Source organism: Crotalus tigris, unplaced genomic scaffold, assembly GCF_016545835.1.
Source record: "Crotalus tigris isolate CLP2741 ecotype Arizona unplaced genomic scaffold, ASM1654583v1 scf7180000018559.1332295, whole genome shotgun sequence".
Classification (NCBI taxonomy): Eukaryota; Metazoa; Chordata; class Lepidosauria; order Squamata; family Viperidae; genus Crotalus; species Crotalus tigris.
Genome location: NW_024097076.1, coordinates 592641 through 608916, shown reverse-complemented (window position 1 = coordinate 608916; position 16276 = coordinate 592641).

The window sequence follows — 16276 nt, the reverse complement described above, 5'->3', positions numbered from 1 at the left end:
AGGTGGATAAAAATGCCAAATCTAGGCTGAACATCTGGCTGTGTGACAAATCACCCTTAATAATAATGGGGAGTTGCCATCATTAAGTGATGCAGTTGTGTGACATTATGCTTTACAATTACAGTGCTAACTCACAGACTATTTGTACCAGTATGATGATATCCAATTGGAAAATCAATATTCCATTAACAAATGTCCACCAAAACAAACACTTTTGGGAAAAATATATTTTTTTAAATGCAGAAATTATAAAGTTTGCAAGATAGGGCCAATGAAATTAATAAAGAAAGCAAAGTTAATCACAAAAGTGTGTGTGTGTGTGTGTGTGTGTGTGTATAATTCACTACTAAAGATAGGCAACTTTGACAATTTAATTTTAGAAGATTTTGACATTTTGATATAATGTTTAGATCTGACAAGAAACAGTTTTTTGTAGTCCTTTCTCTAATGAATGAATTTTAATTTATTTGAAATGTATTGCATTCTTGCCTGAATTTTTCTCACAAATGTTGATATATTTGTGTATATATTTCCTTAGATATACATTGTCTATGGAGATTCTCAGTCACCAGGATTTATGGTTGTACCAACCATGCTTTTTCAAAAGGCAACTAGACTTGGTTTTCCCTGCATTGTGTCTCTTCTGAATTACAAAATTCAAAAAGGCATAGCTACTCAGGGAAACACCCATGAAAGTAGGGGTCTTCAAACTTGGCCTTTTATGACTTGTGGACTTCAACTCCCAGAATTCCTCAGCCAGGCATGCCTGGCTGAGGAATTCTGGTAGTTGAAATCCACAAGTCATAAAAGGGCCAAGTTTTAATATCCCTGGCCTATAGCTTCAGGAGAGCCTACAGCTTCAAATCAAGCACTTTTTAACATTCAGAAAGGTTAATTCCCTATCTATATTGATCACTGATTCTTCAGGGAAAAATAATTTAGATTTTAAAAAAAAAACTATGTCCATGTACTTTGAAAACAACTGAACACCACGCAAATTTCATTCACTAAAATATGAAAACTGAGGACAATAATACTCCATATACAAGACAGAAATGCATCAGCCTAATCTCTCAAACTAATATGAACAGATGACACAAGGTATTATACTGGTATACTGGTATTATTATTACAGTATTAATTTTATGAATTTTATGAGTAGTATAAACCCATACCTTAATATTTTAAATTCTATCAATTTACAGGAAAATTGAGAAATCTACTGTTAGTTTGGGCAAAAGTCTCAGTGAAAATGGTTTGTCAAGATCTCCACTTAGTCTGAGAGTGAAAGCTACCTCTGTTTACTTCCTGAATCCCATTGCCAGCACTTCTGTCATCTTAAATTATAACTAGAGCTTTCTGCCTACAGGTGTTACAAGCAACCAATTCTATAGTGCCAAGAAAAGGAAACAGCACTGATGCAGATAACAAGGGTTATTTTGAAATCGATAAAGACATTCAGACAACCTTCAGACAAGGGTTTACAATCCAGTTGCACCAGATTTCACCTAGGGCAGAGATAGGCAACCTTGGCTCTTTTATGATTTGTGGACTTTAACTCCCAGAATTCCTGAGCCAGCTATGCTGGGAGTTGAAGTCCACGAGTCATAAAAGAGCCAAGGTTGCTTACCCCTGACCTAGGGCAATAGTTTAAGGCCGCACTGCTTGAGATACTGCAAGGAGAGTATATATCTCAAACGCAATTCTACATAGCACTTTTGTGAATAGAATAGAATAGAAAATTGTTGGCAGCTTTTCCTCTGTGTGGCTCAGTCTGGTCTTCTCCAGCTGGCAGAAGCTCTTCCCTTCAGGTCTGTTTCAGTCTGTCAGAAATCCCTTTTGATTATTTGTAATGGTCTCTGCATTACCCCTTCGTTAATGACTAATCCGCCAGAAAGTTGGTATTTTAGGAAGAATACATGCCCTTTGTAATGTAATTATAAGTGTCTGGATTTGCATTAAAAATATTTCAGTTATTTATTGTGCCTTTGAGTAGTATTAAATCCTTGTGACTGCCTGGACAAGTCCCTGCAATTTTCTTGGCAAGATTTTGAAAGAGGTTTGCCATTATCTCTTCCCTATGGCTGAGAAATGGAGACTGTGCCATAATCCTCCCTGCTGGCTTTATACCGAAGGCAGAACTAGAAGTCATGGTCTCTTGGTTTTTAGGCTCATAGCTCACTACATCAAACAATACACACACACACATTTGACAAAAATTAATGTTGTAGCTGTCAACACAATCAATGCCTTCAAATTTTAACTTCTAGAAGGAATGAAAGTAAACATACAGTAACTACAGGTGGTTCCGAAAGAAATCAAGTCTTAAGTCTCTTAGTTAAGACAAAGAAAATAAAATATTAAAGAAGTCCCTATAAGGCAGACATGTCAAATTTGCAACATCTCATGACCTCATGCAACGTATTGGAGCTTTTTCGCCATTGCGGCAATGGAGTGGGTGTGGTTTCTCTTTTTGTGCAAACTCTTTTTTTTATTAACAAGTTTTTATTTTCCATTTATTCATACAAAATACAATTCAATTAAAATAAATTCCTAACCATTGGTACCGCCTGCCCATTCCCCCCCAGGCTGCGTCCACCCTCTCTAAACCTTCCCTACTTCCCTCCTCTTTCTCTCCTCCCCTCCTAGTCTCTTCCCCTCCCCTTCTCCTCTAACCATGCTACTTCCTGCCTACTCCCTCCTCCCCTTTCATCCCTTCTCACACACATGAACGAAGCATAGGGGAAATGCCCAAGCATTTACCATAACTATATTATCATTACCCACCCACTCACCCACCCACCCACCCACCCTCAACCCTCCCCCCCTCGCTTCCCAGGGTACAGGGTTATTAATAAGAAAGTTAACAATAATAAAAAAAGAAAAAAAGAAAGAAAAAAAGGGAAAAAAACACCTTTGTGGTTTCTTGATGATGCATCCAGCCTGCGGGCTGGCAGTTTGATACCCCTGATATAAGGCTTTTATAAAACAGGAATTGTCAGGAACCTCTATCAGTTTAACTTCTTTTTATGACAGAACGACTACAGTGGTAGACCAAAGACATGTTAGAATAGTGCCCATTTCAGTAAAAGAGTTCACAAGGACTTGCACTATAACTACAGTGACCATATTTTCTTGGGAAAAAAAATAAAGAACAAAGGGGCAAATCTGGAATGGGTTCATAAGGATTAAAATAAATGTTTATATTTGTGCCTCCAAGCTGACATTGAATGAACTTATAACATTATGAACAAGTATGTCGGGCCGTGGTGAAACCGGCTACAGAACTTACCTGCGACAGCGAGGTAAGTGAAACTATGTATCTCTAGTTCCCACTGATTTATGAAACTTGTGGAAATAATTGAAGCAGATTTCAAAGATTGGAGGACATTAAGGATAAATCCAACAGAGAAAACCAAACAACACATGGATAATGTCAGATGGAACTCCATGTATTATTGATGGCATTGTCTGGTCTAGCCAACAGCAATACTGTAAAGATGGAGCTGATTTGGAAAGCTTTTTCCTGGTACCATGCCATTTTTATTTTTTGTTACTGTTGTTTGTGATTTTTCTGGTTGGATGTTGATGTTTTTATCATTGCTATGCTGTGGATGTTTTTATAAGTTAAAGTGATAACTGGTTTTATAACTTCAATAAACTGATAAGAGCCTCTGAGTTGCACTGGTATAAAAATGTGGAAAATGAATGGATAAATAAATAATTGTCATGTGTCAAGACCCAAGCATGAGTAAAAGTGGCTGTGTTCTTCTGATCTATACAAAAAATCTGAAGACATTAATCCTGATAGCCATAAACAGAACCCCATTTTTTTCTTGGCTTATTGTCCTTCAGCACAAAATGTCTCAGCAAATAATGCATCACTGAACATGCATTATTTTCACATTTTAATTATTACTTGCTTTGGAAACTAATATTTATGTTTTCTTGTGAGTAGATTGTTAGTTTTGTTTCATTTAAAAAAATATTGACCACCTGGATTGCTTGCTAGAGTAGAAAAATATAAATTGAATGAATGAATAATTCTATTCTGTGCTGAAATCAGGAAGCATTGGCAAATGTGTTCAAATATGTTCTCCACTAGTTGCCATCTGCCAGGATAATTCAAAAACCAGAAATGAGAATTTCTCGTCTTCATTTAATATATCATGCCAAATCTGGTATTGGCCAGCATGGATGTAAAATGTTCAGTACTGAACTAGAGTGAGGTCATTGTCTGATCTGCGAGTTTAGTTTTGTTTAGTATTATTTTTTTATATCAAATTGACCAATTCTGATTGATTTTCATATGGTTGGTAGTGGTATAATTCTCGTCATCATCATCTTCATTTTCACATGGTTGGGAGTCAAGTGGCTTTATAAAGATTTAAAATAAATAAATTCATCATCATCATCTTCATCATCATCCACATTGATTGTGACATTATTTTAAAATAATCCGCAGGTGAAAAAATATACAAATGACAAAATATCTGCATAAAGATTGCATTGACTGATGTGTGATAGAATATAGTCTGTATGGTTGGTTTATGGTTCACTATATCATGTGAATTCAGAATTCAGAAAATTGAGATATTTAAGCAGTCATGTCAGATAACCAGGGATATATTGTTTACACACAGCCATAGGATTAGTGCTGGGTAAAAGTTGATGTCACTATCAAGTCTGCTGGAATTGGCTATGTCTAATTTAATGAAAGGAAGGACGAGGGGAGACATGATAGCAATGTTCCAATATCTCAGGGGCTGAAACAGAGAAGAGGAGTCAAGCTATTCTCCAAAGCACCTGAAGGCAGGACAAGAAGCAATGGATGGAAACTAATCAAGGAGAGAAGCAACCTAGAACTAAGAAAAAATTTCCTGACAGTCAGAACAATTAATCAGTGGAACAACTTGCCTCCAGAAGTTGTGAATGCTCCAACACTGAAGGTTTTAAAGAAGAAATTAGACAGGTATTTGTTTGAAATAGTATGGAGTTTCCTGCCTGAGCAGAGGGTTGGACTAGAATACCTCCAAGGTCCCTTCCAACTCTGTTATTCCATTCCATTCCATTCCATTCCATTCCATTCCATTCTATTCTATTCTATTCTATTCACAGAAGTTTGTTCACCCCACATTTTTTTTTTAAAAAAGTGAAAGAAATGGAGACCTGTAATACTTTGGAGTTATTTGTAAAGTTGTAAAACAAAGAGATTATTAAATCAAACTCCAAGCTCTAATTAGTGCAAATTGAGAATGATTTTGATGGGTTAGAGAAATGGGCTGAAAGGAACAGAGGAAAATTTAAGGCAATTGCACATTTTTTCATTCTGGCAGCAGAAGACAAATGCACAAGTATTAGGATGAAGCTGGGCTTGGTAATACTATTTGTAAAAAATAACTTGCAGTAGCAATTAATCTAAATATGAGGTAGCAATGTGATGTGAAGGCAAACAGAAGCAAATGAAATTTTAGGCTTCATCTGTTGCGCATATGAGTGGCATGGAGCTGGAAAGAACTTTGTCTCTAACTTTGAAGAAAAACATCCAATTCCTTTATAAAGTGGCTTTTTCATCCCCCCAACATATGAGCCCCAAGTACTTAAGGCAAAGCAAAAAGAATTTTATTAAGCAGGGGTGAAATCTTTTTACAGGATTTTTAGAAACAAATGATACATACAGATGATATATGTGATGCATCAGAAAGCAATAAATTAAAGAATAGACAACACTATTGATTAGACAGGAGAAAAGACATGAGACACCCTTAAAATATTTTGCATTCCCTCCTCATCCTATTGTTTGATTGATGGTCCCTGAAAGGCTAGTTTCCGCACAAAAAGAAATGTTTGGACTCAAAGGAAAAATGTGATGTCTGAAACTTTAAAAGGAGGCACAGAAGCTATGTTAAAAGTTAATATCACTTTTCAAAAAATGTTAATTAGGACTAAAATTCCAAATCACACATCAAGAGTAGAATTATTTTCAAATCAATTGCAGTAATTGTTTCATTTTATTCTGTATGGCATAAATCATGTCCAATTCTTGGTACCACGGTTTGAGAAGGATTGAGACAAACTTCTGAACGATGGCGATAATATGGAGATTAGAAACTTTGTCCTAGGAAGAGAGACTGAAAGTATCTTGGAATGCTTATTCTTAATAAGAAAAGGCTGAGAGCACTTTTCAAATATTTGAAAAATGCTACATAAAGAAGGTCAGGAGTTGTTTTCTGTAATTCCAGAAAGTAGGATCCAAAATAATGAATTTAAGCTATAAGAAAATAAGTTCTCATAATTTGTTTTTTTAAAAAATCTAACCCAGAATTTTGACAATCAAATCAATTATGCAAATGTGGGCTCATTTTCAGGAGATTTGTTCAGGCGGAGACAAGGTAGCCATCTGTCAAAATGGTTTTAATTTGGATCTCTGTGTTAAGTAGGAAATTGGGCTCAACAGCTTTAATGATCTTTTCTAACTCTATGCTTCTGTGATCAGGACAGTTCCATTGTCCAAGTGGGTCCTACGCATAAGTGGAGCAAACAACTATGAAAAACAAATAGAATGTTATCCCAAAATCAGAAGTCTCTTGATAATTAAAGATGAAGCCAAAGTAAGAGCTGGTAGATATTCTTCCCTGCTCTAGCAGAGATTAAACGTATGTTATGACAACTGATGGCCTAAGACTCAAAATGGTGTTTTGACTGGTCTTGTAATCATAGACTGTGTACTCTTTCTTCATCCTCTAAAAAGAGATCATGTACAGAAGAGGCAAGAAAGTTTATCACTGAAATTTTGTTGTTCGATCTGTATATTTGGAAGCAGTAAACCTCAAACTGTACATGAAGTTTTTATAGAATTCAGGGCTGCAGAATAGCTTGGCAGTTTTAACAACTGGCCTTGGATTAATTGTGTTCATTGTGTGATGTTCTGGTATGACCTGCTAACTGAAAGGATTCCCTCCCCCCTTTTTTATTAATTCAGTTTAGGATTAATCTTTACAAAGCTTTGCTTAGATGGGTCTGACTAGAACAGTTGACGCATTTGATGGTTTTGTAAGTAGATGCATGCCAACATGATTGTGTTAGGAACTTATTGAGTGTGACAGCCAGGTTTGTTGACATTGGTAGAACGCAAATCTTCATCTGTAATAACCATCTGGTGTCTGTTGGCAAACCATTGTTTTATCATCTGAAGGATATTGTTCATTAGAGAGCTCTTTTCACCAAACACACTGTAAGTTATTTATGTAAACAGCCTCTTTTCTCAGTGTAATACTTAGAGTACTAATAAAAGCAATAGGCAACAGCTTTGTTTTGCTTTAGACAATATTACCATTTATATTATTACAGAAAAACATACGCCTATAAATCAAGTCAGATAAAATCAAGAGCCATTTTTCAGCTGTTTGTCTCATCACAAAATAGAAAAGGGTGGGTAACTTGAAAATTAAGAGTGGGCCGCCTCAATTTATTTTTTGCAATGTATCACTTCTGGATTCTGACAATATCACTCATATGGGAGAAGAGAGAGAGTGATGTCAAAAAGAATGTGATGGAAACAGAACGGGAAGCAAAGAATAACCCATCCAGTTCTAGCTAGAACCATTGCTGGATCAAAATCAGCCATTACCAGCAGCAATCAGATGCCACGTTTTCTGTTGCTTTAAGGAAGGTGAACATTTCTTATTTTCTCTCTGTATCAAAAGTCAGCCCTGTAAACAATTTATTATATAAATTACATTAAATGTTTGAACACTTTCTTAATCATTTGACACATGACCTTTGAGCATTGCTAAGCACATAAACATTTTTTCCTGATGTTCACAAATTCTGGTCTTTTTAAAATCATCTATTGCCCTGTGTGACTGGACTTTTGGTATACCATGTGTGTGTGTGTGTGTGTGTGTGTGTGTAAAATTAAAAATAAAATCTGGTTACAGATTTTGCTTTTCATTTGAATCTAGCTTCTTGATGCCTATGGATATTCTCAATCATCCAGGTCATGGCTGCCCCGAAGGTGCTTTTTCAAGAAGCAACTGGACTTTCTTTGTTTTCCCTTGAAGATATTTCTCATCCAAGAAGCTTCTTCAGCTCTGAAAAGCAACTTGTCCTCAAGGAAAAACAAAAGAAGCCCAGTTGCCTCTTGAAAAAGCATCCTCCTTATAGCTCCAGCTCCAAAAGTAACAAATGTACCTAACATTTCTGGAGCACTGAATTTCTCATGCATTTCTGATTCCTATCTTGAACTATACATCTACTTACCTTGGAATAAATCCATGAAGCATAATCACACTTATTGTATATTTGATTAAACAGGCAAAATTGGACCCATCCGTTTGGCTACAATTTTCTAGTCAAATAGATAACAGCCATTTCCTTTCTCTGTTAGTGAAACTTGGACTTGTTTTTAAAGAACATTCAGCCATTCTAAATGCAACTTGTATTATTTACCCAGAATACATGAAGTGAGCTTGCTTACTCTTGACATACTGCTCAGAGTTGCACATGTGATGCTATTTAATCCATGAAGAGTGAAACTGGGACTGATTACCTTTGAGTAATGTGGCTTCCTGGCTTGTGCAGAAGCCATGTTAGTTAGTTAAGGTGAAGTACTGGAGCTGTCTGTTTCAGCTGACACTTTTGTTTGCTGTATCTTTTTTTCCTTCAAAAATCCATCAATTTGGAATACTCTGTCTTTCTCTCTCTCTCTCTCTCTCTCTCTCTCTCTCTCTCTCTCTCTCTCTCTCTCTCACACACACACACACACACACACACACACACACACTATGCAACTTCACTTTATGCAGCCATGTTTGAAAGGTGATTGCATTCTTCAGATGACAGGAGACAAATGTCCTTTCTCTTAACTCCTCAAATATTATGATAGCATTCATTTATGGTGCAACCATTTGGGAGGTTTTTCTGTTTTAATATCAAGAGAGTGCAATCAATAATTTATGAAGCACTTCCAGGTTTTATGCTTCTCCAGTAAAAAAAATAAAAAGTTATACATTATTGTTACCAATCCCTAAAAAGTCCAACCAAGCAACCCCATCTTCAAAAACTTCAAAAACTAGAGCAAAATTAGAATTGAAAATCTGAGTGAGGGGAATGGTTTACCATAATATGTACGGCATTTCAAGAGGACCACCATGTTTCATTATCTTTTTCACCATGTATTAATATATCATATCTGCTTCAGTTCTCCAAATCTGAATATTTCAGTCCAGAACTGAAAACAGTTTTAAATTCTGTAGAACTTTAATAAAAAGAACCAAAATCACATACAGCGCAAGCTGCATTGCAAAAGATGGCAATATATGTCGCACTCCTTTTGCACATGTATCAATATTATCTATATGTACAAAGGGGTGGACTTGGATTATGATATTGTATCTGCCATCATGCCTGTTTCTACTTCTCCCTCTATAACTTGATACATAAAGACGAAAGTCCTACTGATTGCACTGAGGAGTTTTTAAAGTTCATAGAGCCTTTCTACAATGGAAAGAAAATGTGAAAATGGGGACCTGATTCATATGACATATTAAGCTATAATATAGGGGAAAAATGCATTGATCTTTGTACCATTATTTCCTTCCAAATGCAGGAGGCATGGCATTGCTTTCAAACTACAAGGAAATGTCAACAGGCATAATCATGAAGAATAAACTGGATGAACATTGTGGGATTGCCTTGTTAAATGCTGAAGGATTATCAGAATACTTTTAAAAAATAGTAGGATAAAATTTAATTTTGCAACTATAGTGTGATGAGAAGAAGTACAAAGGTGCAAAGAGGACCACCAAGGAAAGATCTGCTTTGGTCTGATTTGGTTGCATCTGGAGAGAGAAGGAACAAAGGCAGATACCAAAAGAAATGCAGCTTTATCCCATACAAAGAGTGCTGAAGAAGACCCGAGGAAGATCTGAGACAAGGTAGGTTCATCCATTTGTTGATAACATTAATCGCACTCATCTTGGTCATCCATGCCTCCAGTGAGGACTCTGGCTTGGCTGTGATTAGTCCCTAGTTAATGAGCAGAAAGCAGAACCTTACTGATAATTCATACAATAACATGATAAGGAAAATGTATACATTAGTACATGTAGAACTCAACTTATGACCACAAAAAGCTCAAAATTTATGTTGCTAAGTGAGAAATTTGTTAAGTGAGCTTTGCCTTATTTTAGAACTTTTCTGGCTACATTTGTTAACTGAATCACTGCAGTTGTTAAATTAGTAACATGGTTGTTAAGTGAACCTGTTTTCCCCATTGACTTTGCGTATCAGAAGGGTGCAAAAGCTGATCACATGATCCCGAGACACTGCAACCATCATAAAAATGAGTCAGTTGTCAATCATCCAAATATAAATCATGTGACCTTGGAGATGTTGCAAACATCATAAGTGTGAGAAATAGTCATGAGTCAATTTTTTCAGAGTCATTGTAACTTTAAATGATCATTAAATGAACTGTTCTAACTCAAGGACTACCTGTAATCATGTTTATCTAGAATAAAACATATTCTCACTTTTTTTTCCTCCAGAACATCTTATTTAAAATGTGTGCATGCAGAAAAGTTCAGTAAGGTTAACCTTGTATTTCTGATTAAAGATTTATTGATTGCTTTGAAATATGGAACTGGCTCAAATCACCAGGTCAAGTTATCTATTTCCTCTTATTCTTTTCCTTATACCCTTATTTTGGACATGATCACCATTAGAATTGTAAAAAACTATGCATACTTTGTGTTAACTAGATGACAATGCAAAAACTTAAGTAAAGCACTGATTATCATTATTTTTTATGGATGCCCAGTGTCATAAAAGGTTAAAGTAAAGGTAAAAAAGCAACATTTTAAATTGATCTTGAAAACCAACTGAGACATACCCGTAGAGTTTAAAATCCTTTTTATTTGATTAGTGGATTAGTGCAAGGTCTGATTTTTTTTCGTCCAACTTTCATTACGACTGGTGTTTTCATGATAACATTTGTTTGGTATAAATTATGGATGAATGTGTGTTTTGCAGAATCATAGGGCATCCTGTTACATATTATATATTATGATCGTGTTTCATTTGTTTTACCTTGTATATTAGTTTTATTATTGACATTTTTTTGCATTTATTATTAAGCTATGAACTAATTTTATTAGATCAAATTTTGTAACTATTTGGGCTTTTTTATGCTGTGTACTATGCTTTGATATGTTGTATCATCAACAACATCACCATCATCCTCTTCTGACATATCCCATTCAAGACTCCAAATATTGAACGGTGACCCTGATGCTTACAAAATAAAACTTGTACCAGATGATTGAGACATAATACAAAAACATGGTGTATGATTAGGTGAATCATATGGTGCACATTATATATAGTTTCTTGGATGAGAATTAAAATGCCTTCAAGGGAAAACAAGTTGAAAAAGCACCTTTTGGACATGTTTCTATCATGTTCATCCTTATTTACAAAATGTTCAGAACTGGTCTACAAAAATCCATCTGATCACTAGGATTTGAGGAATTAAGATTCTGTATATTTGTTGCCATCTGGAATTTGAAGCCCAAATCTGATAGACCTAAACTGTAAGGAATATTTAATGTGAATTTGAAATCATTAGTGAATCTGACCCATGAAAAACACATTATGAAAAAGGAACTGCAACTAGAAATGAAAAATTATAACATATTGCTTAATTTCCTTTATTTATAAGGCAAACACACAAAAAGAAATCTCCAACGTTTTAGTTGAAAATGATTAGCATTCCAGATAAAAAAATGGTATGGAAAAATATTGCTTTATTCAGTAGATCACAGTTTGTGTAGCCAAACAGGACTGAAGTATTATCCTTCTCTTCTCTCTATACACATACATACACAAACACACACAAAACCTACTTGGCCTAGCAGTAAATTAAATCCTAAATTTGTTTTACAGAATCACCGAAGGCTTTCAGGAAGGAAACTCAATTTTACACATGTAAAACAATAATAGAAAAATAATGGGTACATAATTTAAGTGACTAAATAAAAAAGATGTTCAGACAATCATTAATGCTTATCATGCTATGCTTTACGTATAAGGTGTTTTATTGATGGACTGTATTTATTTGTTGACAAAACACTTTATTCCTTTCCTTAATACTGTTTGCTTAAATATATATGATTTGGAAGAAGGATTAAAATTCAATGCAGTAAATTGAAAATGCATCTCTTTTTATTAGTTTGAATTTATGCTTATGATTGGTGGTGATTTTTTTTTCTGTTTTTAGAAATAATTTACAAGTTGAATAATGAATATATTATATAAGTGTCTTATCATACACACACATGAATTGTATAGTGTATGGCTTTGCTTATTGCTGTTATAACTTTATTTTCTGCCTTGGATGACTTGGTCTAAGAAAAGGGCCCAGGAATAAACAGTTTTCAGTTGAAAGCTTTCAAACACAAAGAATGAATCAATAGACAGAAACATCTTTTTCTAGTAACAGAAAGAGGAGAAGTCCAGGATGAAACCCAAAAGAAAGCTTCTGAAAAAAATTCCAGAAGCTGGCCCATGCAGGACTACAATGCAGAAAATGTAACCACTTTTGTAGTTGAACATGTTGAAGTTCTTACCTGAGCTCTTATGAAGAAAAGGTACTATGACACAGTAGATTTTCAGGAACAGGACTTCTCTGCAATCATATGAAAACATACAGCATGTGGTCTGTAAGGGCCACCTGAATTTAGGAATTAGTTTTTCAGATCAGAACCAGTGGAAATGATGTTTAGGGCTCTGTAGTTCAGTATTTTATTTTGAAAACAGTTACCTTGCTTTTGAGAAGGCTTTTGATTTGACCCTTTAAACCCTTTCTGTTGGATACCATTTGTATAACCTTTTTGGTTTGAAGAATATGACATATTTTGTCTTTTGAACCTTTTTGATCTCCAGACAATTTTACAACTTTGTGTTTCTCCTTCTGGCTTTAGGCTATGAAATGGAACAGCTGGTCTTAAGCTAGAAGGCCATAGGAGATCACAGACCCTCCAATGTCAGAGTTTATGATATTTATAGGACATGAATGAAAACTTAATACTGTCCATAGGAGGCAAATGGCACAAGCTGAATGAGGATACCTCTTGTCAATATTTGGAGATTCCCTCTCAATTAATTAACAGTACCATCTGGAATATTGTACGAGCCATAACATAATGTCCCCATTAACTCTGAGCCTTGCTATGCACAAATTGGGAGACAAATCTGGAAAGAGGGGAGGAAACCCCTAGAAGCTTTACAAATGAGGAGGAATTAGTATAATGTTTATTTTTTTTTTTTACCCATAGATGTTTATCGGAAGACTTGAGCTCTGTTTAACAACATGAATGGCTATTTTGGAAATCGGCAGTACATATACAAGAAATAGCTATCTAAAGAAAGACCATATGTTTGAAGGAAATGAACACTTTTTCATTTGTTATGTTATTTCCCCAGGGGAAAATAAATTTTAATTAGAATTTTTTTTTTTATTCCTATTACTATGCATGGACTTTGAAGCTGTAGGATAGGAGGAGTATTGACACTTTTGAACTTTAGTTTAAAGCAATGGTTCTTAACCTTTTTGAACAAATTGCCCCTTTGAGCCAATGAGGAAGTTGTCATCGCCCCCCTTCCCCAACATAACCTCTCAATCACAACATAGGAAATAATTCTTCAATTTATGCAAACACTTTTTTTGTTGTCTTTAAAATTGTCATCAGGACATATGATGCAAATAATTTATTTCCGGTCTTTTTCCCATATCTCAACTGTGTGAAAAACTTTGGTGCCACCCGTCACTTTATTCCCAAACTTCGTAATACATGTATTTTATTATTGTCTTATTTATTCAAGACACTTAAATGTAATGACCACTGAAAACAAAATTCAATGGCAAGAAAGTGAAATGCCCGAAAAGAAAAAAACGGTAACATTTAATGATTGAATTACAAGTGAAATTTAAGATGCAAAAAGAAATATAAAAAGGGCATAAGAATAAACCGCAATGCAGGAACTAAGAATTTCAAGACGAAAACTCTGAATCTAAATTAAGGTTCGAGGAAAGTATATATAGTCATGCACACTGTAGAAAGGATTAAAAAGACACAAAGAAAATATAATATCGAACTAGAGTGCATGCTAAAAAAGTACAATACAAAGACACACAAAACAGCATGTGATGTTTCGAAAGAAGCGCTCCCCCCTCCATCACTGCCCATTCTGGCCAATGGCATGCCACTGTATGGGTAGAGCAGGGGTAAGCAACCCAAAACACTCAAAGAGCCACTTGGACCCAAAAACAAAACACTGGGAGCCGCAAAACCCTTTTGACATCTAAAATGAAGATAACACTGCATATATCCTTTATATCTTTATTATATATACAGTATATATATATTCAGTGTTATCTTCATTTTAGATGTCAAAAGGGTCTCTCTCTCTCTCTCTCTCTCTCTCTCCCCCTCCCTCCTCCCTCTCTCTCCCTCTTTCTGCCCTTGGTCTGCCAGTCCTCTTCCCCCAGTGTGTGTATGTGTGAGAGAGAGAGGGGGAGAGAGAGGCACTTGCACTCTCTCTCTCTTTCCTCTCTCTTTCTCTCTCTCTTTTTCTCTTTCCCCTCTCCCTCTCTCTTTCTCTCTTTCCTCTCCCTTCCTCCCCCCTTCTATCTCCAGGTGAGGAGAGAGAGAGAATGAAAGACAGAGGGCGCCAAAGGGGCAAGGAGGGGGGCAGGAGGCAGCAGAAAATCCCCTGTTGCCACTGGAGGCACCCAGCTCTGCTGCTCACCAGGCCTGCAGGGATGCCCCGACTCACAGTCACGTTGGCAGGCCATCCCACATGCCACTGGTGTCCTTGGGCTCAAGTTGGGGCCACGGGGAATCTGCGGAATGCCCTGCCCATCGGCTGCATCGCCAAGCCTCCCCTCGCGCAACCGGCATCCCTGGGCTTAAATTGCGGGGCATCCCTGGAACGCCCCCATCAGCTGTGTCGCCAAAGCTTCTCCTGCGCCACCAGTGTCCTTGGTCAGAACCGGGGCAATGATCTGCCTTCCACCAAGACCAATGCTGGAGCCTCCCATACTGCCAGTAGGTCCACCATGCTGGGGGAGCTGGGGCCATTCCACACCGCGTGGCGCTCCCGGTGATCTGCAACCCACCAGCGATGCCCCCACTGGCCACTGGCCCAGCCAGGACTGCCACCCGGGGGGGCGGCAGGAGGAAAAAGGGGAGGAAGAGGAGGGCAAGGAAGCCAGCATCGGGCCCCAGGAGGAAGTGCTCCCATGGGTCTGGCCAGGGCTCTTTTGCTGCTGGTTGGAAAATGCCTCCCCCCTCCCTTTCTCTCCCCCTCCATCTTCTGCTCATCTCAGATTCTTCGCTGACAAAGCAGCTGGGACTCCGGCGCGCCTTCCCGGCCAGCTGGGCCAATGGTCCCATGGTTGGGGATCACAGGGGCTGCTCTCCCACGTGCACCTCGGATGGGGCCAGCCAGGGAAAGGGACTTCCTGGCCGCGCTTCTCTCAGGGGGCAAGGCATCTGGGTGCAGGGCCAATCAGGAGCCCTGCGAGGGGGCAAATCAGAGAGAGAGAGAGAGAGAGAGAGAGAGAGAGAGAGAGAGGCACAAGTGCCTCTCTCTGTCTCTGTCTCTCTCTGAAAATGGCAGACGAGGCTCGGAGCCACAGGGGAAGGTTCAAAAGTGTCTCCAAAACTTCTCGCTCCATCACCCCCATATCGCCTCCTTTTCATTCCTTCGCCCCCGCATTGCCCCTTTTCGTTCCATCGCCCCCCTGAAAAACGAAATCGCCCCCAGAGAATACTCCACAAAATAAACCACTTATTCTATTTCAGACATATTTTGTAAAGACCCAGCTCTCTGAAGAAGGTTCCAGTGCTGGGAAAGATGGAAGAAAGATTAAAGGACAATCAGAAGCAAGGTGGAAGGACTCAGGTATAGTGACAATGAGTGTATCATTGAGAAACCCCCCAAAATAGGTTAGGGATAGATCATGATGAAGGAAATCTATCATATTAGAAGAGCAGCAAGAATTATTAGTGGGCTGGAGGCTAAAACAAAAGAAGAATGTTTACAGAAATTGGGTATTATCTACTCTAATGAAAAAAAAAGGACTAGGGGAGACATGATAGCAGTATTCCAATATTTGAGGGATCCTAAAAGATGAGGAAGTCAAACTATTTTCCAAAGCACCTAAAGGCAACACAAAAAACAATTGATGGAAACTAACCAAGGAGAGAAG